This window comes from Sturnira hondurensis, unplaced genomic scaffold, assembly GCF_014824575.4.
Source record: "Sturnira hondurensis isolate 20B ecotype Veracruz unplaced genomic scaffold, ASM1482457v3 Scaffold0007797, whole genome shotgun sequence".
Classification (NCBI taxonomy): Eukaryota; Metazoa; Chordata; class Mammalia; order Chiroptera; family Phyllostomidae; genus Sturnira; species Sturnira hondurensis.
The window spans coordinates 1,214,440-1,240,670 of NW_028080428.1; the positions used below are offsets into that span (position 1 = coordinate 1,214,440).

Below are 26,231 nucleotides of genomic sequence, written 5' to 3' on the forward strand. Positions count from 1 at the left end.
GAAGGCGGGCGGGTGTACTAAGACTCCATAACTCATTCATTACGAGGAAGGAGAAAACAGGCTAATTTCGGGTTGAATTCTTCGATTACCTAGTGGTTCTGCAGAGTTTTCCTTGGGCCGGGGGCTTCCCAGTCTGGGCATGTGGCCTCCTTCAGCGCTGTCCCACCTTGAGCCGAGAACCTTCTTTGTAAAGCTCCGCCTCTCATGTGCTCTGCTGAGATCCGGGGCTCAGACGGCTTCTCCCAGGGCAGACACTGGCCTGGCTGGGTTCTCCCTGGAACGGAAGTGGATGTAAGATTCAGACCCACAGGTGAAAAATCAAACTCACTCACAGTTGCTGTGCACTGGTGCCCATCAAACAAGCCGTCAGCCACGGCCGGGTGGGCAGGTACGGGTACTCAGTTTTACTCCCGGCCCTTCTACAGTTCGCAGAACGCCAGCGGCGCGGGTCTTGGCCCAGCATCAGGCTCCCTGTGTATGTATCAGGGCCAGAGAAGTGGCCACTCTCTCGGAGCTGAGACTGAGCCTGGGGCTTCTGAGCCCCAGCCAGCAATCTCCCAGCTGAAATCCTTCCCCTCCCGGGAGGTCTGAGCCAGCCCATAGGATACAGTGGGGCCCGCATACTCAGGTCCGGGGGGCTCCCACATGCTAATCTGAGGACCATGGCCTCGAAATCTGTAGGGAATTTCAAGAATAGGCAAGTTCCAAACCTGTGGAAGAGACATCTCTTGGGAGTGGATGGGCTAGAGAGGGGGGAACGCATCTCTCCTTCTCTCTCTCTCTCTCTTTCTCTCTCTCTCGTTGTGGGGAAATGGTGCCATGTGAATAGGTGACCCTCTTCCCTTTGTCCGCCTCACACCTTCCCTGAAGCCGCATGCAGCCCGCAGGATCCGTTTGATGTGATGTCACCTCCACCAAAGGGACAGAACCCTGGGGAAGGTGATCCTCCGGTGGGGGCCACTGTTCTTCAGGAGCTAAAACCTGTCCTCTCACCAAGCAGAGGCCCCACTTAACAATAGGAGGGGCAAGGGCGACAGCTTAGAAGCTGGGCCTCTGGCTCCCTGAAAGGTGACTTTGAACGGCTGCATTTGTTCTCCACGAGGTCCGGGCGGCTGAGCTCTGACAGATGATTCCAGAGCGAGGCCGTGCTGCCAGGAGCCGAGCGGGATAACAAAAGCCTGCTTCTCAACGGCGCCCTTTACACTGTTTTTATTATCAACTGTGTGTCTCTAGCCCACACAGTGGAAAGAACAGTAAGTAAAGCTCACGTGCCCATCACCCCATCGAGGCTGGTAATCAGCCGGATTTCCCCACATTTGCTTCATCTGCTTTTCTTTCTTTCTTTCTTTCTTCCTTCCTTCCTTCCTTCCTTCCTTCCTTCCTTCCTTCCTTTCTTTCTCTCTCTCTCTTTCTTTCTTCTCTTTCTTTCTTTCTTTCTCTCTCTCTCTCCCTCTCTCTCTCTCCCTCTCTCTCCCTCCCTCCCTCCCTTCTTTCTTTCTCTTTCTCTCTTTTTCGAAGTATTTAGAATAAAAAAATATCAATCACACTGTGACTTCACTTCTATATACTTCCATAAATGTGCTCACGCACAAACACACATTTTCTTGCGTAAATGCTAAGCCATGGTTACACCTAACAAAATAGATAACGCCTTGGGGTTATCTGATACCCAGTCCATAGTCAGACTCACTTTGCCCCCAAAATGTCTTTTTATACCACAGTTGGTTTGTTGGAATCTGGGTCCAGAAAGCAACCTGTGTGCAGGGTTTTGTCATTAGGTTCCTAAAGGCCTTTCCAACATCGGGCAGTTCCTCTGCCTTCTCTCTCTCTCTCTCTCTTTTTAGTTTTTAAAAGGATTTTTAAAATTAATTTATTTTTAGAGAGAGGGGAAGGGAAGGAGAAAGAGAGGGAGAGAAGCATCCATGTGTGGTTGCCTCTCACATACCCCACTCTGGGGACCTGGCCGGCGCCACCCAGACAGGTGCCCTGACTGGGAATCGAATGAGCAGCCCTTTGGTTCCCAGGCCTGCGCTCAATCCACTGAGGTGCACCAGCCAGGGTCTCCCCTTCCTCTCTCTTTTTCTGGGGTGGTGCTGAGGGACTGCTCCCCTTTTATTAACGACAGGTTTCTCTAAAGGGAGTGCAGCTCCCCTCCGTCTGGGACAGCTGTCTGACCCCTGTGCATCATCTTTTCAAGTACCCTCTCAGAACAGCCGCCGACCAGTGCCTTGTCAACCGTAGAGGACGCTGAACTCGTTCACGGACTGGTTCATGGTGCCGCACATTTTGGTGATGGTGCCAAGGTCGGCCGTGAGCCCCACCTCATTGCACTGATCATAAAAGTCTGTCGTGAACTTGTTTGTGCTCAGTGCTGGAAGACAGTGACACGGTGCACGGGCCTCCCACAGAATCTCGTGATTGAGGGGGACCTCTCCTGCTTCGGGGGCCTGGACACACTCCGAGATGAGCTTGTCTTGATGGCGCTTGCTGTGCCAGCAGGTGCTCGGCCACAGTGGGGCTCTCTGCACTCCACCGCCTGCTGCTGTCATTCGAGCCACATGGTCTGCACCAATGCGTCCAGCTTCCTCGGTGGCCAGAGTATAGGTCAGTTCAGCAAACAGCATTGTGGCCTCTCCATTGATTATATCGATGACAGACTCAAAAACGCTGACAGGAAGACCCGTGTGCTTGGTCCTAGGGTTCGACGTAAGAAAAGGGGCCCTGGATTATCTCGCACGCCTGCTCACGGATGTGGATGTCGGAGGGGTCAGGTGGTCCCCCGTGCTGTGCCAGCCCAGAAACTCCAGCTCCTTCAATACCTGTTTAAACTGCTCCTCTTTGGTGTGATGATACTCTGTGTCAACGAGAAGCTTCTCTTCCACGGCGAGTGGAGGCTGTGCAAAGGCGGTCGTCACCTCGGTGTGTCTGCCCTCCTGCTTCCTGACCGGAGCCCCGGTCCCCCGCACAGGCCGAGCTTCCCGGGAGCGCACGTGGATCCAGTGGCCTGAGGTGTTCGGAATCATGAGGGGACGAAGAGCGCCTGAAACACTCCCAGTCACTCCGGAGGCCGGGACTCTGGGGGCTACTGGGGCAGCCACCTCCATCCCGCTGCTCCCCCCGGCCCCGCCCCATCCCTTTCGCTGCTGCCGCCACCATCCTCCCCCACCCCCCCCAGCCTGCCCCTTTCTCTCTTTAGTTTAACGCCATTGACTTACTGTAGAAGCCTTGGACCCCAAGGATCGGCCCACGTTCTGGACTCCTCTGTCGGCTTCCTCACTGTGTTGCTTACTTACCTCTTTCCCCTGTACTTCTGCAGTGGCTGTTAGCCTTAGAGGTGCAATTAGAATTAGGGTGAATCTCTCTTTTTATAAGACTGCTCCATGGAAGGTGCTGGGGCCTCTAAATATGTCATATCGGGAGGCACACACAATGACCTTGTCCCTCTTCAGTGATGCTAAACCTGATGCATGGGGTTTGATGGTGACAGCCTGTCCCCTCCGTGTAAGGTCCCTCACTTGGGAGCTAGTCTCCACCGATGTTCCCCAAATGAACTGTGACACCCAGTGTCAGGGCCTTGGTGTAGCCCCTGCCCCTTGAACCTGGAGGCTGTGCGACTTGATTTCCACCCTCGAATGTGAGCGGAGTGACAATGATTTCACAGGCTGGTTCGTAAGAAGCCCCTTGACTCCCCCCTTAGTCCTTCTGCACTCTCCCTGTCAGGGAGAGGTCTGACTCTCCTGAGACCGCCATGCTGGCCAAGTGGAGAGGTCAGGTGACGAGAGAGATGCCCCACCTGTCCCTCTGGTTTCTGTCATTCTGCTGAGACACCAGGCAGGAGACTGACAGATGGAGCTGGTGATGAGGTGCCTCCAGCCCCGGCCTCCATCCGACCCCAGTTGTCTGAGAAGCCCGAAGCAGATCTGCCCGCGTGAGCCCACTCAGCTCTGACCGTGGGACATCAGGGGGCGTCCCCGCAGGGACGTCCAAGTGCTGACTGAAACCTCCGTCAGCTTTTGCTTCGGTGTATTGACCGTTGGTGATCATTGCAGGAATCAATGATCTAATTAGAATTTTTAAAATGCTGCCTTTGTAATTCTGCTATTCTGCCCATGTCCATTTGCAGGAATTCTTTTCTCAGCAAGGAGAGGCCCTTGGTGGCCCGGAAGAATGGACCCTCCATGAAAGATGGGGAAATTGGCCAGTCCTTTCTTCTTCATTGGTGGCCTCCCTTTTCCAGTGGTGACCTGGCTCTTCTTGGATCCGTGGCTCAGACCAAAGCAGGAGAGAGAGAAGCCGGAGGAGGGTGAGCGGGGCACTCGGTTTTCAAGGGAACCACAAGGTAATCACGAGGCCCACTGAGGATCATGGTCTTTTGTCCTGATCGAAGCCAGATGCTGTCACCTTCTAAGCTGGCAGATGCTTGGGCAGGCACCCAGATGGGTCCCGAGGGGAGGAGACAGTGGGTTTGGAGAGACCGTGGGGGTGGCTGCTCTGTCCCCTGGGCCCCAACTGGTTTCCCTCACTCGGCCTCCCCTTCCTCTCAAAGGCACACGCCTCCCCCCCAGGCTCCTCGAGGCTCAGGAGAGCCTAGTGTGGGGGCGAGGGCTACACAGAGAGTGGTCTGCCCTGGAGCTCCGAGGGTAGGAAGTCTTCGCTCAGAGCTTGTCTGGGCTGTCATCTGCTAGAATTCGAGTTGGAAGGCCCTCCTGGTCCTGGGGCGGCGGGTGGCAGGCCCGCGTCCCAGATCCTCCAGAAAGAAAAGGAGCAATGACCCTGTGTCCATCGAGCAGACAGTTATCTTTTAAAAAAATTTCTTCATTTTGTTTAAGATTTCTAAATTTATTTTTAGAGAGAGGGATAGGGAGGGAGAAAGAGAGGGAGAGAAACATCAATCGGTTGCCTGTCGCATGCCCCCAACTGGGGACCTGGCCCGAAACCCAGGCACCTGCTCTGACTGGGAGTCGAACTGGCGGCCTTTCAGTTCTCAGGCCAGCGCTCAGTCAACCCACCGAGCACACCGGCCAGGCGAGACGCTGCAGTCTAAGGTGGCCAAGGCACAGCTCTGCCTGCGGCCACCAAGAGCCCCGTCTAGTGAGCAGTGGACACGATGACGGGGGGCTTGGAGCTGCAGGGACAGGATCCCGGGGATTCTCCCCAGGATGCCCCGAGATGGGTACTGTCTTCACCCACCCATTCCTCCAGACATAGGAGGGGAGGCCTGGCAAGTTTGGGTCGCTTGTCCATGGTTGCCCAAAGCGCCCCCTGCTCTCCACCTGCAGAAGTAGCCCCCAATGGTCAGTCTTGCCACGTCCCCTCTGTGGGGACCATCTGGTGATGGACATCACCTTGTATCAATATTTATTATCCACCCTCACTGGGACATTGGGCTTTTTAAGTTGACTCATAGTATGAATAAAGGGCCTACTTGTCTCATACCCCAGGTCCTGACCGCGACTTTGGACGGACCCCAGTGTGTTTGGGCTGGGTGGGAATGAGGGCACTGAGTTCTGGCCGCTGTGGACCTGGCCCACACACAGGTTCACGTACCTGCTGGGCACGGCGACTGTGGGGTGGTGGGGCCAGGGCCTGAGTCTGACGTTTTCCTCAGGGCAGGACAGTCTCCATCTCTCCTAGGGTGGTATTCGCCAGTGCCCAGTCCAACAGACCCATGGGGGACACACCCCCACTTGCCACGTTACTGGAGAAACCTGGCTGAGCACACGTGAACCTACCACGATGCCACCCGAGCAAACCAGCTCTGGTGGGTACGACGGGGGGACATCACCCCCCACAGGGACTGCCATCCCAGCCTTCTGGTTACGGAGGCGAGGGCCAGCGTGGCTCAGGGAGGTTCTCGTCCGTGTGGCCTGCTTCCCCTCACAGCAGGGTTAGCTCTGCCCACGGGCCATGGGGTCCCGGGGCTGCCGAGGGCCGCCTTTCCTCGCCGGCCTCCGCGGGCTCCGCTGGCTCCGGGGTTGGTTCTGCCGCTTCCACAGCCGTCCCTGTCCCCCATGACGGATGGAAGACAAATGTCTTCTGGTGCCCAGAAATCTGCCACCTCATTGGTCTTCCTCTTTCTTCTAGGGGAGCACGGCCTGAGAGTTTTTAGAAAACACACAGAAAAAGAAAACCACGAAAAGCCACTGTCCCCTGGTCTAGAGATAAGCGTGTGCCCTTGGACGGCGGTTCTCAGACTGGAGCTCGTTTCAGCATTGACTGGAAGGCTTGTCGAAGACTCATTTCCCGGGTCCGTCTCCGAGTGCATGATTTGGTATGTCCAGGGGCCGGGGGGCAAGAATGTGCATTTCTAACGGGTCCCCAGGTGGTGCTGAGGGTGCTACCCCGAGAACCCCACCTGGGGACCCTGCCATGGGTCGGGGTCCTTCGCCTCAGCACTGCTGACACTGACAATTCTCTGTGGTCGGGGCGGTCCTGCGCACCGGGGGATGTCAGCAGCGCCCTGGGCCTCTGCCCGCTAGATGCCGCAGCACCTCCCCCCACAGTATGACAACCAAAAACATCTCCAGATGTGGCCGAATGTGCCTGCAGGCAAAATCGCCCCAGAGAGAACCCTGCCCTAGTCACTTGCTCTGTCATTTATATTGCCACAGCGGGGCCCCCCAACACGCCACATACAGGCAGGCTGTCTCTTTCTCTCTCTCTCTCTCTCTCTCTCTCTCTCTCACACACACACACACACATGTATTTCCTTCTCCTCACAGCAGGTCACTCTACATGTCCACTGTTGTAACTTGCTCTTTCCCACCTGACAACACCCTGCCTGTTCACTGAGCCCTCACCCCTGCAGGCAGCAGGGAAAACAGCTTTCTGCACAGGTGATGCGGGCAGCCCCCTGGAGCCCGCCACGTGGCTCTGGGCCCGGCAGCGGCGGGCGGCGGAGGGGAGGGCTCTCAGGCCCCTGTCTCAGCTGGGAGCAGGTGGCAGAACCCCCACCCCGGGCGGAGGCTGTGGTGCCAGCGTCTGGCAAAGCCGTGTGGCTTCTCAAAGCCTGGGCGTGACTCGTAGGAAAAGTGAGCCACCTGTCGATGAACTGTGACCATGAACTACGGCCGCGGTGGTCAGGGATACTGACCTCCGTCCCCCCTCAGCAGGGTTCAGACAGTGGGCTGAGACCCAGAGCCTGCAGACGGGGAGTGAGGGGTCCCAGCTGTCCCCTCTCACTTGGAAGTTGCCAGGCTGTGGTTGCCCGAGGCCACGGCCACCGCTATGGTGTGGCAGGTAGGCTGGCTGCGGGCCATGTGGCCACGATGAAGGCCCGGGAGGTGGCTCTTGGGACCTTTGTGGGATGTGAGCTTTTGCTGCCCTTGGTTAGTCCTGAGGTCCTCTGTCCGACAGCTTCAGGGGTTCATTGTCCCCAAACCAGGAATTAGCCACTGCCCACCCCCACACTGGGTGGAGCCTGCTCCCCGGGCTGCTGGCTGGGCAGGAATGCTGGGAAGGGAACACGGGGACACAGGCAGGTGGGGGGTCAGCCTCTCCCGACAGCTGCCCCTCCTCCTCCCGCCCCCGCTGCACAGCTGCCAATGATCTGGGCGGATCTGACCCGGCTCCCAGCTCCAGGGCTGGGCCCTGATTGGTCGAAACCAACCATGTTACCCCACCCTCTGGCCCTTGGGGATCTGCCTTGGTCTAGAGGAGTGTGTGTCTTACCTCCCAGCCGGAAACGGTCAGCACTGACTCGTGAGGGTCTACTGTGGGGGGTCTCTTTCCAGCTGTGTTGTCAGCTTGGAACTGGTCATAGCAGGAGTATTTACACCACAGAAATTGGCAAGTGACACAAATCAGGGTCTCCCCACCCTTAGCACTGGCTTACACTGATGGTGGTCAAGGAGCCAGGAAGCCCCGGCAGCTGCTGGTGGCCGCCCTCTGACCACAGAGAGGCTGACAGTGGGAAGAAGCGAATGCCTGGGAAGACAGAGACGGAAAGTGTAGGTTTAGATGACGTCATCTGACCACGCCTCACCCTGAACATCTATTCCCCAGCCACCCGAGAGCATGCCCAGTGACGCAGCTCGGCAGCGGGGGGCCGGGCCCTTCAGTGCCCAGGCCCCTCGGTTCCATCGAGCAGTGACATTCTTCAGCCTCACGGCTGCTTCCGAGGAACCTCTGTCCCGACCGGGTCAAACTCTCTGCCCTGGAGTTTGACATGGGCTCAGTCCTGATCACCTGATGCTCAAATCGGAGGGGGGGCGGGGAGCAGGCCGGAAGAGGGCAGGAGCTGCTCTGGGGGGTGGGGTTCTGGGAGTGCTGGGGTGGGTGGTGAGAGAGGGAGGGGGAGAGGCCATGAGAGGAGGAGGCAGGCCTGGAATGGGGGCGGGCCATGAGAGGGGGAGAGAGATTTCACCCAGTGTCTGTGGTTCTGTGGTCATTTCCTGAGAGGTGTCAGTTGAGCATATTTCAATGGCTTCTGGGATGGACTGCGGGCTCTGCATAGAGACAGCACCAGACAGCGAGTTTTGTCCTGCCTTTGGTTCCGCAGGTGTGTCCCTGCGCCCCGAGGGGCTCCGACGGCTGCGGCAGAGGCGACACTGGATGTGCCCGAGCAGCAGTCTGGCTTGTCCTCCTGGGGTTTGCCCTGAGAAAACAAGGGACCCTGGTGACTTTAGGGGGCGATGACTCCGCAGCTGTGAAAACCAACCTGCTTTCTGTTCCCCTGAGAAATCTCTCAGCCTGTTCATGCACTTCGGTCTTTTTTGTAGCAAAGAATGTGGAGCAAAGGAGGATGTAGAGACCTGGGGGGGGGAATGGAGGGAACAACCCAACTGCAGGAACTTTTCTGGAAGGAAAGGAGACCCCGTTTTCGGTTGCACAAGGCGGGGTGGGGCTTGTCCAGTCAGCCTTCTTGCTGCTGGTGTTGAGTCCCCAGGAGGTGTTTCTGGTTCTTAAAAAAACCCTGTGCATCCTGGCTTCTCACCTCTTGTGCTGCGGAAGCAATTTCTTCAAAGGTCACCTTCCCCTCCTGCTGCTGATTGGGGCGGGGGCTCTTTGCTGGGCTCTGCTCCTTAACCCCCTCCCCAGGCAGCATCTGCTGGGCAGTCTTCCCTCTGAGACGCTGGAGACCAGGGTCCTCTCAGCCTCTGGGACGTTTCCGTCTCTCTCCTGGCGGGCTGGGGCTCACTTCCTGCCCCTGGGGTCCCCCCTCCATTCTGCCATTGGTTCTCTTGTCTTCTTCAGGCACTTTGTCGGTCATGACACGTTTCTGCGGTTTCGGTTAGCCCCTCACTTGGGAGAGAGGGTGGACAGCCTTGAGAACTGTGAGTTCTCCAACTCTGAAACCATCCTCCCCGAAAATGACCGACAGTCATTTGCTGCAGGGCTGGTAGAGGTTTGGGGACCCTGAACAGCAGGGGTCTCACACTCTAGTGCTGGAAAGGGCCAGGCAGGTGACACAGAGGAATGGCCAGGGCCAGGTGTGAGACAATAGGGAGTGGAGGGGGCTGTGGACAACTGGGCAGAGGGGCCCGTGGACAGGGCAGGCACAGCCCAGCTCTAGCTGGTGGTTGTCACGTGGGAAGGAAGAGGCTCAGCCTTGTGGGAACAGAGCCCCCATCCCTCAGGGACACTGGTGAGGAGAATGCACATCTGCATACGCCTCCTGCCACGGGGAGCTGCGTTCTCCGGGAAGCTCGTTCCCCGGTTCTTCTTTGGCCTGAGTGGCTCCGTCCTCTGAGTGGCTGTAACACTGTTACGTCCTCACGTGGTCCTGATCGCATATTTTCTGGGTGACGGACGTATCAGATGACACTGTTGCCAGCAGTGTCATGTAACAAGTCTTAGAAGGAGAATGATTTATTCTCGCAACTCCCTGGACTGTTCGGGCGGGGCTTGGCTGGCGCAACTGGACTGTGGCTGCTCCGGCAGCTCGTCCGACGTGTCTAATCCTCCCCGGGTGGGGGGGCAGGCGGGTTGGGGCCTGAGTCTCTCCGACAGAGGCCAGGGTGGGTGAGCAGGGCACACGAAGCCTCCTGGCACTGGCCAGCTGACCGTCTGCTCACCTCACTGCTCGGCAGACACGGCAGTTTTTACAAACCAAAGGTCTGTGGTCGCCCTGCATCGAGCGAGGCTATTGGCACCACTTTTCCTTTTTCAAAGATTTGATTGATGTATTTATTTTTGGAGAGGGGAAGAGAGGAAGAAAGAGAAGGAGAGAAGCATCGATGTGAGAGAGAAACATCGATCAGTTGCCTCTCGCACACCCCCAGCTGGGGACCTGGCTCGCAACCCAGGCCTGTGCCCCGACTGGGAATTGAACTGGTGACCTTCCTGTTTGCTGGCGGCGCTTCGTCCACTGAGCCACGCCAGCTGGGGCGGCACCACTTTTCTAGCAGCGTTTGCTCACTTTGTGTCTCTGAGTGACATTTTGGTAACTCTCACAATATTTCAAACTCTCTCATTATTTTTATCAATGCCATGGTGATCTGTGAACAGAAATTAGGTGCTTACGAGCTCACTGGAAGAGCCGGCGAAGCAGACTTTGGGCTGGGCTTTCAGGGGTGGCCGTCTGGGCGGCACCGCAGAACTGGCTTGGGAGGAAGGTACCACTGCAGAACGAGTGACCAGGAAGCTGGGGACTTTGCCTGCCAGCACCACACACAGTCCTTCTGGCCACGAGGTCAGGATGCTACTGTCACGACCGTGGGCTCCAGGATGGCCTGGCCTGGCCATAGTTTACCCCAGAAGTGGGTGTCCTACTCTGGGTCTATCCTAGGGACCTCGGTACCACCACCCTCCTCCCCGGTGGCCTGAAACCAGAAGCAGGGCCCGGCTTCACCTCTGCCAGCAGACCTGGCCCGGGTGCGGCTGCTTGGTGGGAGCGAGGTCCTGGGCAGAACCGTGCTGCATGGGCATCTGGCAATGCAGTTCATTTTGCCGCCGTCTAGCAAACAGCCCGATACCCTCCCTGCAAGGGGCTGCAGGGCTACGGCTTCTCCAACGACTGGACTTCATGTCTTCTTTTCTCCTTTCTTCACTTTTGCTGGCTTGAACAACTTCGTTTTTCCTTCCGACCTGCCCCACCCACTCCCCGTCTGATTTAGAAGTGCCACTGGGCTCCTGAATTCCACTGCGGTTAACTTTCCCACCTAAACAGCCTTCTTTAAATTTCTGATTCCCTCTCACCATGTCTAAGTATTAAATAACCAAGGTGTTAAAAATCCCTTGCCCCTAAAGTTTCACCTGTCCATGCTGCCCGCAGCACCCCCCCCCCCCCAAAGAGAGCTCTGGGACACTTGGCTTCCCCTCCCTCGCTCCTTTGCCCCGCCCACACTCGACTCCAGAGTTCTGCCGAGGTCGTTAGCTCCATTCTTAGGTATCACTAAGTTCTCCTATAGTGTGTTTCCTGGGTTTCCACAATTACACTTATTTCTCAGGCGTAGTAGCATCCACTGAAATGTAACTATAAACCAGCTTTATGACTCAATGGTGTTTCCCATCATCTGCGTCTTCTACTCTTTCTACGTCCTTCGGTCCCATGTGATTTCCAGCTCATAAGAGCACTTTCTGGCCTGTTTTCCTTGCTGCTCACACAGGAGTCTTTCTTGTCTTGCTTGGCTGCCTCCTCTCCCTGTTTGTCAGTGGATTCCCTCCCCTCTCACATCCAGGGAGGCTCAAAGGAGCCTGACTGTCTGTCTGCCAGGGTCCTTCTGTCCGGGTGGCTTCAAACGCTCTCTGTACCAGGAGGCTGGCCGCCTCTCCAGGCCACGACCAGGGTGTGTTCGTTACCCCGCACTCCTGCCTGCAGCCCTGTGAGAGCTCACGGTCCACGTCTCTCTTCCACTGCACTGTGTCTTAAATTACCACAGCCCCTATGGTCCACCTTTCTGCTCCCTGGAAACCCGGCCGTTCACAGTCTGGGGTCTGATTCCACACGCAGCTTCTTTTGATTGGCGCTTTCCTTCCTTTGTGCTGGGCTCTGTCAGACAGGCCTCCCATCAAATCTTCCAGAATGCAGCTTTTGGTCTCAGAGGAGCTTTCTTTTTTCACTTCCTCTACTAAGTTTTAATTCTGGGAATCGCGTGCGTGCCTGCGTTTTGAGTTCTCGGAAGTCTTCTTTCTGTGTTTTGTGTGCATTATCTCCCCCGCCACGACACCTCTCTTCTATGTCCGCAAGCCTCTTCCCTCGGTGCTGAGCGCAGAGGGGCCCCAGTCCAGCTGGGGTGGGCGCCTTTCTTGGCCCACCCGAACGAGCAGCTCCCTGGGTCTGCGCGGGCCCAGCAGCGGGAGTCCATGGGTGGTGGGACAGGGGTTGGTGGTGACCCACCTGGCCAGGCTGGGACCTGTCATTGGAATGTGTACTGTGTCCTTCCAGGTCTTGGTGGAAGGCGCAGAGAGCCAGGGGCTGAAGGTGTACAGACCGAAGGAGGCTCTGACCCTCCAAACCCGCCTCAGATGTGGTCAAGAAGGTTCATGCCGAAGGACCCTGAGGCCATGAAGAGTGAAAAGGAGGCTTTGCTGAGAGAGGGGACCAGGGCCCAACCCAGCAACATCCCTCATGCGGAGGAAGAGCCAAGTGGATACATGGCGACTAGAGAGGGAATTGGGGTAAGGACAGTGTTTGGTGTTCACTAAATTTGGCTCAGGTTCTTCCTGGTACAGAACTAAACTACAGTTCCCAGCTTCCCCTGAAGCTGGGTGGGTCCATGTTACCATGTGACATGTTCTGACTAATGGAGTGCGAGCAAAAAGTCACCATGTACAGTGGTCTGGGGGAACCTATCTTGAGGATAGCCAAACTACACGAAGGAAGTATCTCAGATCTGCTTGGAGGAAAAGGGCACGAGAGGAGCACCCAACCAGGATTACCGATGTTAGACTTGGCACGAGCAAGAGACAAACTTTTGTTGTATTGGCTACAGAGGTTTGGAGCATGTTTGTTATAGCAGCTAGCCTGTGCTGACCAATACCAAGATATTTCCTGGAAGCCCTTCAGCAGACCTCTCCTCACTGCTCATTGGCCAGAACAGCTCTCTCTTAATGCATTTGCAGGTGAGGTTGATATCCAAACAACATTAGGGCTTGCCAGCAAAGAAGTTAGGAAATGACTTGGAGTACGCAATGACCAGTGGCTTGTTTGCAGGTGAGGCTAAATAGCTTTTTATATATTTATGGGCTAATTTTATTAGTTTTGCCAATTGTCTCTTTTTGTCCTTTGCCTATTTTTCTAACAAGTTTTCATTCTTTATTTAATGAACTATAATTCATAGTTTAGGTCTTCTGATGAATTAGGGCTTGTAATGCACATCTGTCATTGTTTTTGTCATCTACTCAGCATCTGAATCCCCTTAGTTGCTTTGAGGTATCACCTGATTTCTGCTGTGGAAGCTGGAAACGTCAGGATCTTGCTTTCCAGCCTCCTTTGCAGCTAGGTTGCTGGCCTGTGCCTGAGGCTTTGCCATTCAGATGCTCTTGCCTCAGAGATGCAATTAGAAGCTAATGATCTGAGGTAGCAGGAACTGGGCAGACTTTATTCTGAAGAGGGAAGAAGCAATGGCAGCTGACCTATGGCAATGCCCTGTGTCCAGCATGGGAAGTGACAGTGGGGTCTTTACTGCCTGTAGCAAACTGCCATCCCTTTCTGAGAGGCCTTCAAGACTGGCTCTCCAGGTTTCCTGGAGTCTGTGCCATTCTCAATATCCATCCCTTCTCTGCTCAAATCAGCTAAGGTCAGTCTCTATTGCTTGAAAGGAAACAAATCAACAACCACCACCGAAAAAATCAACTGTGATATTAACCCTTTGTCTATGTTATCTGTTACAAATCTTTTTTCCAGTTGTCATTTGTCTTGCAACATGTATATACAATAGCTTTTCCTCTAAAGAAGTTTTAGATTCTTTTTATTTTATTTTAAACCATATTTTATTGATTATGCTATTACAGTTGTCCCAATTTTTCCCCCTTTGCCCCCCTCCACCCAGACCTCCCCACTCCCTCAGGCAATCCCCACACCATTGTTCATGTCCATGGGTCCTGCACATAAGTTCCTTGGCTACTCCATTTCCTGTCCTGTACTTCACATTCCCATGGCTCTTTGGTAACTATTTATGCTTCTTTTTTAAAATATATTTTATTTATTTATCTTTAGAGGGGAAGGGAAGGAGAGAGGGAGAGAAATATCAATGTATGGTTGCCTCTCATGTGTCCCCTGCTGGGAACTGGCCTGCAACCCAGGCACGTGCCCTGACTGGGAATCAAACCACGATCATGTGGTTCGCGGGCCTGTGCTCAATTCACTGAGCTACACCAGCCAGAGCCTTAAGTTTTTTCTTGTCTGGGAACCTTTATTTTTTTTGCCCTTTGATTCTAAATTATAGCTTTGCTAGGTAGAGGGATTTTGGCTGTAGGTCCCTGCTTTTCATGATTTTGAATATTTCTTGCCAGTGTCTTCTAGCCTGCAAAGTTTCTTTTGAGAAATCAGCTGACAATCTAATGGGGACTCCCTTGTAGGTAACTAATGGCTTTTGTCTTGCTGGTTTTAAGATTTTCCCTTTATCTCTAACCTTTGGCATTTTAATAATGATGGAGGGGGCCTCTTTGCATCCATATTGTTTGGGACCCTCTGTGCTTCCTGGAATTGCATGTCTATGTCCTTCACCAAATGAGAGAAGTTTTCTTTCATAATTTTTTCAAACAGATTTCCAATTTCTTCTTGTTCTTTCTCTTTTCCTTCTGGCACCCCTATGAGGTGAGTGTTGGAACACTTGAAGTTGTCCCAGAGGCTGCTTATGCTATACTTGTCTTTTAGGATTCTTTTTTCTTCTTGTTGTTCTGAGTGGGTTTTTTTTTTTGCTTCCTTATGTTCCAGATCATTTATTTGATTCTTGACTTTATTCACTACACTGTTGTTTCCCTGTAAATTGTTCTTCATTTCAATTAGTGAATCCTTCATTTCTTTTTTTTAAAGATTTTATTTATTTATCTTCAGAGGGGAAGGGAAGGAGAGAGGGAGAGAAATATCAATGTATGGTTGCCTCTTATGTGTCCCCTGCTGGGAACTAGCCTGCAACCCAGGCATGTGCCTTGACTGGGAATCGAACTGCAATTGTGTGGTTCGCAGGCCGGTGCTCAATCCACTGAGCTACACCAGCCAGGCAGAATCCTTCATTTCTTTTAAAAAATATTTTATTTACTTATTTTTAGAGAGGGGGGACAGGAAGGAGCAAGAGTGGGGGAGAAACATCAATGTGTGGTTGCCTCTCATGTGTCCCCCGCCGGGGACCTGGCCTGCAACCTAGGCATGTGCCCTGACCAGGAATTGAACTGGCGACCCTTTGTTTCACAGGCCTGTGCTCAACCCACTGAGCCACACCAGCCAGGGCGAATCCTTCATTTCTGACTGGATCTTTTTTATGCTGTTGAGGTCTTCATTAAGTTCCTTGAGCATCCTTATAACCAGTGTTTTAAACTCTACATCTGATAGGTTGTTCATCTCCATTTTGTTTAGGTTTTTTTCTGGAGTTTTGATATGTTCCTTCATTTGTGCTGTGTTTCTTTGTCTCCTCATTTTGGCACCCTTCCTGTGTTTGTTTCTATGTATTCGGTGGGGCTGCTATGACTCCCTGTCTCGGGATCGTGGCCTAATGTCACAGGTGTCCTGTAGGATCCAGTGGCACAGTCTCCCCTATCACCCAAGCTGAGTACTTGAGGTGCGCCCTTCTTTTGGGCTGAGTACACTCGTCTCTTATAGTTGAAACTTGGTTGCTGTTGGCAGGTCAGCGGGATGGATCTACCCAGGCCAGTCAGCTGCAAGGACTGGCTGTGACCACTGACCACCAACCTCTACCCTCTGTGGAGGATCAGCTGTGCAGGGGCAGGGTGGTGGTGCTCCAACATGGTCTGTAGCTGTCCACTGGGTGTTCAGGCCCTGAGGTTTCCCAGGTGGTGCAGACCAAGGTCAGCCCACATCTGTGTTTTGCTCAGGGCCACCCTGCCTGAGCTATAGAGCAGTTTGAGATGGCTGCCACGTGTGCTGGGCTTGGAGATTGCCAGACAAAGCCAAGCTATGAACCTAGGCTGACTGCTGGTAGAGCCAGGCCCAGGGCCACTTAGCAAGAGGTATGGGGGATGGTGCTAGGGGCTCACTTAGGCCAGCTGATGCTTCTTGTTTGAAAGGATTTAGGAAGTTGTGAAGCTTGAGTCAAGACCAGCCACTCATATGGCAAAGCTAGGGTTAACAGCTGTAAGTTGGGTGGGATGGAGCCTCGGGGGATCTGCAGGGTGGGGCAAACAGGGTTAGCCAGGTTGATGGAGTCTCGAATATGGTACCTGCCTGCAGGCTCTGTGGCTTTGCCTGCCTTTGTATCTGGGAGGAAGCTGTCCCCCAGGTCTCACCTTGATGCCAGCCACTCTGTTTTTCCCTGTCTGCCGTTGGTGCCTTTCAAGCTGTTATCCTGGTGCTAGAGCTCAGAGGGAGTGAGTCTGATTAAGTCCATGTGTGGTTTCTTTCAGAGGAACTGCTTGGGACTCCAGAAGTCTCTCCTAACAATTCAATCCCTGGTGGTTTTGCAGCCATAAGTTATGGGGACTTATCTTCCTGGCACTTATATCCTGGGCTGGAAGGCCTGGTGTGGGGCTGGGACTCCTTGCTCCTGAGATATCCCTCCCAAATTTGTATCTACCACATGTGGGTAGGGACCAGCCCTTTCCGAGTCTGCACCCCTCCTACCAGTCTGGAAGGATGTGGTTTCTTTAATTCTGTAGTTGTCAGACTTCCATTTAGCTCAGTTTCTACCAGTTCTGAGAGATGGTTGTTCTATAATGTAGTTGTCATTTTGATGTGGTTGTGTGAGCTGCTGAGCCGTGTTTACCTATGCCGCCATCTTGGCCAGAAGTCCAAGTTTTACATTCTTATGCAGCCAAGTAGGTCAACTATTTCCATAGACATTTCTGATTTTCAGGTCATGTTTAGAAAGGCCTTCCATGATCCAAGATTTAAAAAATTCTCACCTATATATTAAATTAAAATTTGTTATTATTTTATTCAATATTTATATTTAAATATTTTATGTTTAAATATATGCACAGTTTAAAAAGTCAATATTACCACTAGACTTAAAAAATCAGTACTCTGCTCTGCTTCCCGTTCCTGAAACCCCCTGGCCAGAATCAGTCACATTCAGCTTTGGAACAGGTGTTTCCTCTTTTTGGATCGTCATCTCTAAATGAGACGGTTTATACTTTAATTCCTGATTCTCAGTTTTAGATAGATCGCTTTATTTGCTACCATGCAAAACAAAATTTGGTTTTCTTACCCTCCACCCTTCTATCACCTGTCACTGCCCAGCCCTCTTTGAATCTATAGGCCTCTCCATTTTTGTTGTTTCTGTTGCCAATTACATACTGAAAACACTGGTGCTTTCTCCTACAGGTTCCTGCAGTCTGGCTTTTGCTGGTTGCATGCCCCTGTTATTGCTGGACGTGTTCCTGCATTTCTTGTCATTTGGTGATTGGACCTAGAACAGGAGTCGCAAAGATTTCGGGCGCAAAGCCAGAGGGTACATGTTTCAGGCCCTGTGGGCCGTGTGGTTTCCTCCGCAGTTCCTCAGTTCTGCCGTTGCTGTGTGAAAGGACCGGCAGGCCACATGTGAACAAAGCAGCAGGGAGGTGTTCCAGCTGAACTTGAGCCCTGGTTTGCAAACCCCTGATCGAAGCCTTGGTCAGACTCAGGTTGACTTGGCCCCTCCTGGTGCTGTGTTCTTAAGGAGGCACTTCGAGCCCTGTTGTTCCCTTCCTCTTTTTCTATTGTGGTAAAATACATGTAACACACATTTACCATCTTAAGCATGTTTCGGTGTACAGCTCAGGGGTATTTAACACATCCACACTGTGTGCGGCCATCACCACACCCCTGGCCACAACTCTTTTCGTCTTGTGAGGTGGAAACCCTGCTTCCATTCCACACTGACTCGCTGCTCTCCCCACCCCCAGCCCCTGGCAGTCAACACCACACTTTTGTCTTTATGATCCAATTGTGAATATTATTTTCAACTTGAAAAATACAAAGAGGTAAAAACTGAAAGCAAAGTTCACCCGTGGTCCCACCACAGTTTTGGGGAAGTGAATAAATTAAGAAGTGAAAGCTCTGTCTTCTGCCCATCCACACCACTCCCCTGCCCCGAGAGCCTCTACGAGCAGCTGGCTCAAGTTTCATCCAGACTTTTTTTTCTTTTAAGATTTCATTTATTTATTTTTAGAGAGGGGAAGGGAGGGAGAAAGGGAGAGGGACATCCATGTGTGGTTGACTCTCACATGCCCCCTACTGGGGACCTGGCCTGCAACCCAGGCATGTGCCCTGACTGGGAATTGAACCTGCAACCCTTCAGTTCACTGGCTGGCACTCAAGCCACTGAGTCACACTAGCCAGAGTGTTCTTCCAGGCCTTTTAAATTAGTTGTAAGTTCGTATAGCTACATAGATAGGGGTACTGACCTTTCACCTCCACCTCTTGGTGGCCTTCATTCACTTACCCCCCTGGCTTCCTGAGAGACCTTGCCAGGCAGTGGGTCAGTGCGCCCCCTCCTAACCCCACACCCATGCTTGGGCCACTATAGGGAGGGACCACCCTTGCCCTTTTCTGTCCTTAGACTTTTTCTGAGAATAAGCAAACATCAGAACCAAATGGATTGTAAGTAAGTTTTCCTTGGAATGTTCAGGAAATTTCCCCTCATACTCAGTTGAGGGGGCCAAGACTGGACATTGTGTCTTATTAATTCCCTCCTTCACGTGGGCAGAGGCAGGCAGGGACGAGGCTCAGGCGGCCCCTCCAAGCTTCTTGGTTCCTCCACTTTGCAAAGTCCTCCTCCTTTAGTCCTTTATGGTCCAGCCCCTAGGCCCTATCCCTCCCGTGGGCACCGGTTCCTGCAGCCAGACAAGTCCCTTTCGGTCGCTTCCAGAGTCAGCCGCCATGGTGTCCACTAGGTGGCGCTCCCCCCGCTGCGTTCCTTCCTAGTTTTGCTTTGGGGTGGTAGTGAGGGGGGTGGATAGAGCTGGGCCTGTTTCTGCTGATTTTCGAGGGTGGGGTGGGGCGGGGTGAAGGTGGCTGAGCTCAGGTGGGGAGGATAAAGGGTGGGGAGTGGAAAGCTGGAATCAGGTGCAGCTCACACACTAAGACGACGGGGTGCTGCTGTCATTTTCTACCTCTCTTTGGCGGAGGCTTTAAGGAAATGGGCCAGCAAGCGCCACCCTCACAGACCCGGATGCGGAGAACTGGCTTTGGCTTGGAGATGAGCACCTGGAGCCTGGCAGAGAGGCCCGGGGTGGGAACGGGGGCCTCTCTTCAGACAGCACGGGGGGGGCCCCCCACTTTATCGCAAGTTGAGATAGAGACGCATCCCCAGGGCTGCCTGGAGAGCTCCACCTGTGTCCCCTGCAGCTTGGGGGACACCTGGGCAGGTGACTGGCTCCCAGCAGCGGTAGGGAAATGGAGACTGGCTAGTAATTCAGCCTGAGGTGGCAGAAGAGAGGGCCGTGTTTCCTTCCGGGAGCTGCTGGTGGTGTGGTGCCTCACAGGATGCCCTTTCCCCGCCTGCTGTGCCCTGCCCCCTTCCCTGGAGAAGCGCTCTCGGCAGAGGGGGCCACAGTGCCTGGAAGGTTCAGGGGACAGCCATGGCTCACCGAGACAGGGTGCAAGAGGCTGCCCCCTCTCATCAAGATGAGGCTCAGTCTTCAACGTGAGCTGTGCACAAGCCAAGGCTGGGCTCAGCCTGAGACCTGTCCTTGCTCACCCCTCCTTCTTGCCCACCCTGCTTCCTTCTCTGTCCGAGGGGCTTTTCCTGTCCAACTAACCCCTAATCCTCCTGCTCCCAAAACCCCGTCTCAGGCTCTGCCCCTGGATGCCCTAAGGCGGGACACACTGAAGTGGTCCTCAGAAGCCACTTCCAAGGGTTTATGTGGTGGATACCTTGCTGGCCGGTTGTGACAAGGCCCCGTTACTGGTGCAGGTTGGAGGGTCCTGGCTGCTCAGCCTCCATCTTAGTCACCTAGGACAGGACTCAGGTTGGCGGGGAGGAGCGGGCTTGTGCGGTCTCCCAGGTGTTTGAGGGACACTGGGGAAAATAATGGTCACGAGGAGGGTGGAACAAGAAAGCTGTTGCCGTGTGGTTGCTGGGCAGCGTGGACGCTCTGGAGAAAGAAAATGACACGTTCAGGTCATCGACCACCAATTTAAAGCATAGTCAGGGGGATTCCCTGTCAATGCTGAAGGACGGAGGGCGGACGGCTGGAGACAGGCTCAGGGCTTAACGAATGGTAACAGGACTTCAGAGAGGGCTGGACTCCCAGCCTGGGGGTGTCTCCCCTCCAAAGCTAGGACCCTGAGGGGAGGGGTGGGCTGAGACCTGAGACGGAGCTGGTGGGAGATGCTCTTGAGAACCTTAAACCCTCCAGCCCCTCCAGTACTCTGTGGCCTGTGGAGGTGACCCACTCCCCCAGGGGAAGATAGAGGTCCCTGGCCCCTTGCTTAACGACTATGCATAATGCCCCCCAAGGGGAGGTCCCCCTCAAGAAAGACTCACCCTTTTCAGGATCTTCCTCACATCCCCTCTTGGCCACCAGACCCCAAAGTGCAATGACATCGCAATGTGACCTGGTCAGGGGCCATTTTGCTTGCTAAGGGATGCGAGGAATTAATCGCCGAAGCAGCTGCAGGAGGACAGCAACAGGCTCTGGCCGAGACTGGGAGGATATTCCGAGGCGCGGGCCCTGGGGGCCGGTCCCCAGAACCCCGGAAGGCATGCTACTGCACGCTCCATGACCTCGATGCCGGAGCAGCAGCGGCCAGCCAGGGAGGGTGCTGTGCAAAAGCTCAGAGGAGTGGGCGATCTGGCGAGGGTCTTCTGCTGCAGGCTGGACACCACACTGGCTGACCCAGGGCCTTGGGAGGGCCTACCTGGTCAGCAAGGGGAGAAGGAACAGCCTGGGGGGAGAAGCCCAGGGCTGGCTGTGCTTGTAGGCTGGGCCTGAGATGCTCCAGCCGCAGTGAGGTCCTTAACAGCAATAGGAAGGCCAGGGTCCCGGGATAGCAGAGACCAGAGGTCAGCACCCGTCACAAGCAAGGTGAGTGCAATTACCAAACTGGACAGCAAGGCTGGGATGGCAGCCAGGGGCCCGGACCCGCTGGGGCCTGCGGGCATGGCTAATGGGACATGACATCTGCATGGGCAAGGTATTTGGGCAGCCAGCAAGGGTGCTCTTTCGGGCATAGAATCAAGAGCGATCAAGAACGGATTGGCAGGAAGCCGGGGTCAGCGGCCTGTGCCCAAACTGGAACCAGCCCTCGAGGTCAGAATCCATCAACTGAAAGGGGGCGGGCCCGTGAGGAAGGGCCCTGCAGTGCCAGTGGCCGGTGTCTAGAGGAGCAATGTCTGTGCGGTCCTTTCCCAGAGGGACAGCAGGAGTTTGCTAGGGCTGCCGTAACAAACCCCACAAACCAAGTGCACCATCTCACAGTTCTGGGGGCCAGAAGTCAAGGGCTTGGCGGGGCTGGTTCCTCCTGAGGCCACGAGGGAGAATCCGTCCCAGGCCTCTCCCCGAGCGTCTGGCGATCTGTGGTGTTCCTGGGCTTCCAGGTGCGTCACCCCGGTCTCTGCCTTCCTCTTCAGGCGATGTTCTTCTCGAATCTGTCTCTTCTGTGCCAAACGTCCCCCTGTCATGAGGACACAGTTGTGGGGTGCTAGGGCGCACCCTAATGACCTCCCCTCAGCCTGATCATCTGTGAAGACTGTTTTCAAACTCGGCCACACTCACAGGCACAGGGCTTAGGACCACAACGTGTTTTGTGGGGGAAGCAGCCCGACCCACAGCTGGAGACCTCAGCCATCCATGCTAGTAGCCACGTGGTGCGGGGGCGGGGGGTGTCAGCGCGGGTCCTCTGGGAGTGGACAGACAAGCTAGAAATGCCCGAGGTTCGAGGGGCATCATCTGTGAAAGGTAAAGGGAGGGAGCGCCGGGGCCAGGGAAGCTTTCTGGCTGCAGCGGTGACCTGATGGCTGTGAGAGGAGGCGGGGAAGGCATGGGGACTGGGAGGAAAACCCCCAAATGCAGTGTCGTTCTGTGGGGGTCAGAGCCCCCAGGCAGCCCCTTAGAGGAGCCCCCCATCGGGAAGAAGGTGGCAGGCCCCTCCCCTGCTGCGTGTAATCCTGGACCAGGAGCTGCCAGGGGAGGACCCGGCCTTGGGGCCCCACTGCGGAGGCTGTGAACGCACTGTCTCTGGGCAGGTTTTCTCCTGAAGGGAGGGCTGGGTGGCACCTCTTCAGGGCTCCCACAGTGGGGACCCGGGTCGCTCGCTTTAGGGCTGCTGTCTCTGGGGTTCACATTGACATTGACACCCAGGGCCCCAGGGCCATCATGGTGCGTACAGTAGAGTAAGAGTGTGTGGGGACCAGGTCACCACCAGCAGAGTCCAGGCCTCGGTGCATCTCACAATGAGCTTATTGTATCCGGAGACACACGTGGTGGTCATCTTCCCGGTCCCTGAATGAGTAAAATGCTTAGCAGGAGGTGGAACCTTCACTCGGAGCTGCAGAGTTTGAGCTGCAGTACTGGGAAAGGCCAAGTGGAAGCCCGAGATAACACCTCCCTGGTTCTCCTCCCGGCCCCCAGCCTGGCCCTGCCCCGTCCCACCTGAGATGGTAAATCAAAACCAACACTGCATTTCTGGAGGGTGAGAGATTAGTGCAGTCTTCAGAGACTTCAAGGACACAGGAGTAGGGTCTTTGTCACAGCTCTGTCAAATTTGCCAGTCTGGGCCCTGAAAAAGCAGATGACGGTGGGCAACCAGAGACCCCCCAGTGCAGCTTCTATGAAGGACGTGGCATCTTTCCCGGAGCCGGGTAACATCACCTTGGGTGTGTACGGTGTGCCTATCGATCTGGCCAACATTTGCATTCGAGGCCTCACCCCAGGCTCTGGTAATTTTCCTGCTGTCTGTCACAGGGTAATCCGAAGGGACCCGGCCCATCTGGACAGCCTGCAGACCGTCACAGCGGTCCACTCCACCAGCAGCAGCAGCAGAAGCAGCAGCATGTTAATCAGACCTGCTGCTCGAGGAGCAGTGGGTGTGTTGGAAGCCTTGGTGGAGTACGTGTGCCTGAGAGGCTGGAGGGAGAGAAACAGAAAGATTCGGGGCCTGCTGCCCTCAGAGCTTTAAAAGGCCCAGGGGTCTGAGCGTGTGGGGTCATCTCCTCCAATGCGCAGGGGGCTCCTTGTACCTCATACTTTCCACCTTTGGGAGAGAAGCGCACCCCTGGTGGGTTTGGGGGGCACCGCACCCGGCGCTTTGGCCCATCTGTCGCGTGACACGGAAGGCTGCTGCCAGTTTGCAGCTGCAGGGACGTAGGCATCCCCGCTAGGGACAGATGACCCGCCAGACCCTGTGTCCTGCAGGAGGCAGAGGAGTCTGTCTGTGGGAAGCTCCCGTGGGAAAGCCACAGTGTAGCTAGTGGGGGGCTGGGACAAGGCCCTGCCATCTGCAACAGGCAAGGGCTCCTGGCATGCTGCGGGGCCCAGTGGAAGCTGAGCGTCATCTGATCAGGGGACAGCCAGGGACCAGGCGGCCGCAGCTTTGCATCATGAGCTGATGGGTCGCAAGGCCCGGCCTCCATCATGAGGTGGAAGGGACACATCAGGGGTTGGGCTCTCGAGGGTCCCGGAGCCACATCAACAGGCTGCCCAGGCTTCCAGGTTCATCCGTGTATCATGCGTCCAAATCTCCTGTGTTCTGAAGGCTGAACACCATTCCCTTGTAAAATGCACCCCATTTCACCCCTTGCTTTGAATGACTGAGCAGTGTAATTTCACTGGTTTTAAAATTTCTTATCAAGAGACATGTTTCCTTCACTATTTTTCTCCTTTCTCAACAATGCAGAAAAACATACCCTTTCATATATTTCTTACATACTCGCACTGTTATTTCTGTAGGAGACAATTCTCAGAGTGGGCTGGCTGGGTCACAGGGTATAACGTTTCAGGTTGTTTGTAGTTGTCCCCAAATTGTTCTCCCAAAAGGTTGTACAGACTCTTGCTTGCCGCCAGAGAGTCTGAGTGTGTCCCTTCTCCCTTCTTCTAAAATGTTGCCAATCTAGCCCTGGCTGGTGTAGCTCAGTGGATTGAGCGCCGGCCTGCGAACCAAAGGATCAAGGTTGGGTTTGCAGTCAGGGCACACGCCTGGGTTGCAGGCCAGTTCCCAGCAGGGGACGCATGAGAGGCAACCATAGTTCGATACTTCTTTCCCTCTCTCCTTCCCTTCCCCTCTAAAGATAAATAAATAAAATCTTAGAAAATAAATAAATAAGTAAAATGTTGCCAATCTGGAAGATAAAATATAATTAGCTCATTGTTTTTATTTGTATTTCCTTAAGCATCATCGATGTAATGTATTTTTATGTTACTTTGTCACGTATATTGTTTACTTTGTGGATTCCCTATTTCCATCCTTAGTTCATTTTCCCATCTTGTCTGATTTTTCTTCTTCCCAGGATGTTCGTAGACTCGCTTGTCACGATCTCCCGGTGTGGTCCAGACGCCTTTCCTACGGCAGTTTTTCTCGCTCTGTGTACGGCCGCCTGCTGGGGAGTGGAAACACGGTGCTCCAGCGGCCACGGTCATCAGCCTTTTCCTTCGTGACGTGCTTTCTGCCTCTTGTTCTAGAAATTTCTTCCCTACACAGCGAGCTTAAACAGGTTTTCCTGTATTTTCTTTTAAATTAAAATATTTTATTTATCTTTAGAGGGGAAGGGAAGGAGAGAGGAAGGAAACATCAATGTATGGTTGCTTCTGGTGTATCCCCTGCAGGGAACTGACCCCTGCCGGAAACTGGCCTGCAACCCAAGCATGTGCCCTGACTGGCAATCGTCTGGTTCGCAGGCCCGCGCTCAATCCACTGAGCTACACCAGCCAGGGCCTCCTATATTTTCTTATAAGTGCTTAAAACTTTAAATTGCATCTTTTCATATTTGCCACTTTCATGTACTTCGTTTATTTATTTATTTATTTATTGGAAGTGTGTTATCTGAGGCTTGGTCTCTTCCAGGAGCCGACCTGAGACTAAGATCTGAGCACAGACAACGAGAAGGGGGAGGGAACGAGGCCCGGAAGGGGGTGTGAGGAGTGGGTGCCACTGTGGGCTGCTGGGACTGGGTCCCCCTTGGGAAATGGCGGCGTTTCTCCTTCAGCTCTGCGCATCACCAGGGGGTGCCGTCCTTCCCGGGGCTTTCACTCGATGAGCATGCCCAGTGTGCTGTCCTCGCAGGGTGAGTGGAAGGCAAGGTCTCAGGGGCGTGGCAGGCACATCAGCATCGGGAGTGTGGAGGGGAGGGGGCCAGGCGCCCGCGTCAATGACAGCGTGAGGCTGAGACCTACATTTTGTTCCAACTGGAAGAGCAGTTGACCCAGTACACTTTATTAAACAGACCACCATTTTCTTACTGATATTTTTTAAAACAATTAAAATAGTTTAGAAGATTTTATTTATTGTTTTTTTAGAGAAAGGGGAAGGGAAGGAGAAAGAGAGGGAGAGAAACATCAGTGTGTGGCTGCCTCTCACGCGCCCCCTACTGGGGACCTGGCCTGCAACCCAGGCCTGTGCCCTTACTGGGAATGGAACCAGAGACCTTTTGGTTTGCAGGCTGGCACTCAATCCACTGAGCCACACCAGCCAGGGCTCTTACTGATTTTATTAAATCAAATATCCGGGGTCCCATTCTGGGTATATTTGTGTATTCCTATATGACCATCATATTGTTTTAATGATCATAGCTTTGCATGTCTTCATATCTGATAGGGAAAGTCCCTCCCTCCCCTTATCTCCACCTGTCGTTCTTCAAAATGGTCTTGGCTGCCCTTGGTCCTTCGCTCTTCCACTTGCATTTTAGGTTATATTACATTCCCTGGAAAGGCCCATTCAGAATTTGGTTGGAATTGCATTAACTTTGCAGAGTAATTCAGGAAGAATCGCTGTGTTTATGACGTGGAGTCTTTCTGCCCCTGAACATGCAGTGCACCTTTATTTGCTCACGTCTCTCGGGTTCTGCAGTAACACTTTGTCTTCTCTGTGAGGTCTTGCACATCACTCTCTTTTAATCTCAATTCCTAATGGGTTTTGCTGCTGTTATAAGCCATGCCTTCTTTCATGGTGTTTTCTAATTGGTTATTGTTGGGCATGAAATATTATTGGGCTTTCACATTGATCTTGTGTCTGGACCTTTATTACTTACAAAGCC

General features: G+C 53.9%; 1 pseudogene; it reads right to left on the bottom strand.

The window, feature by feature from the left end:
* Positions 1-2,204: 2,204 nt before the first annotated feature.
* On the bottom strand, positions 2,205-23,354 carry LOC118991718 (COP9 signalosome complex subunit 6-like; annotated as a pseudogene).
* Positions 23,355-26,231: the final 2,877 nt, after the last annotated feature.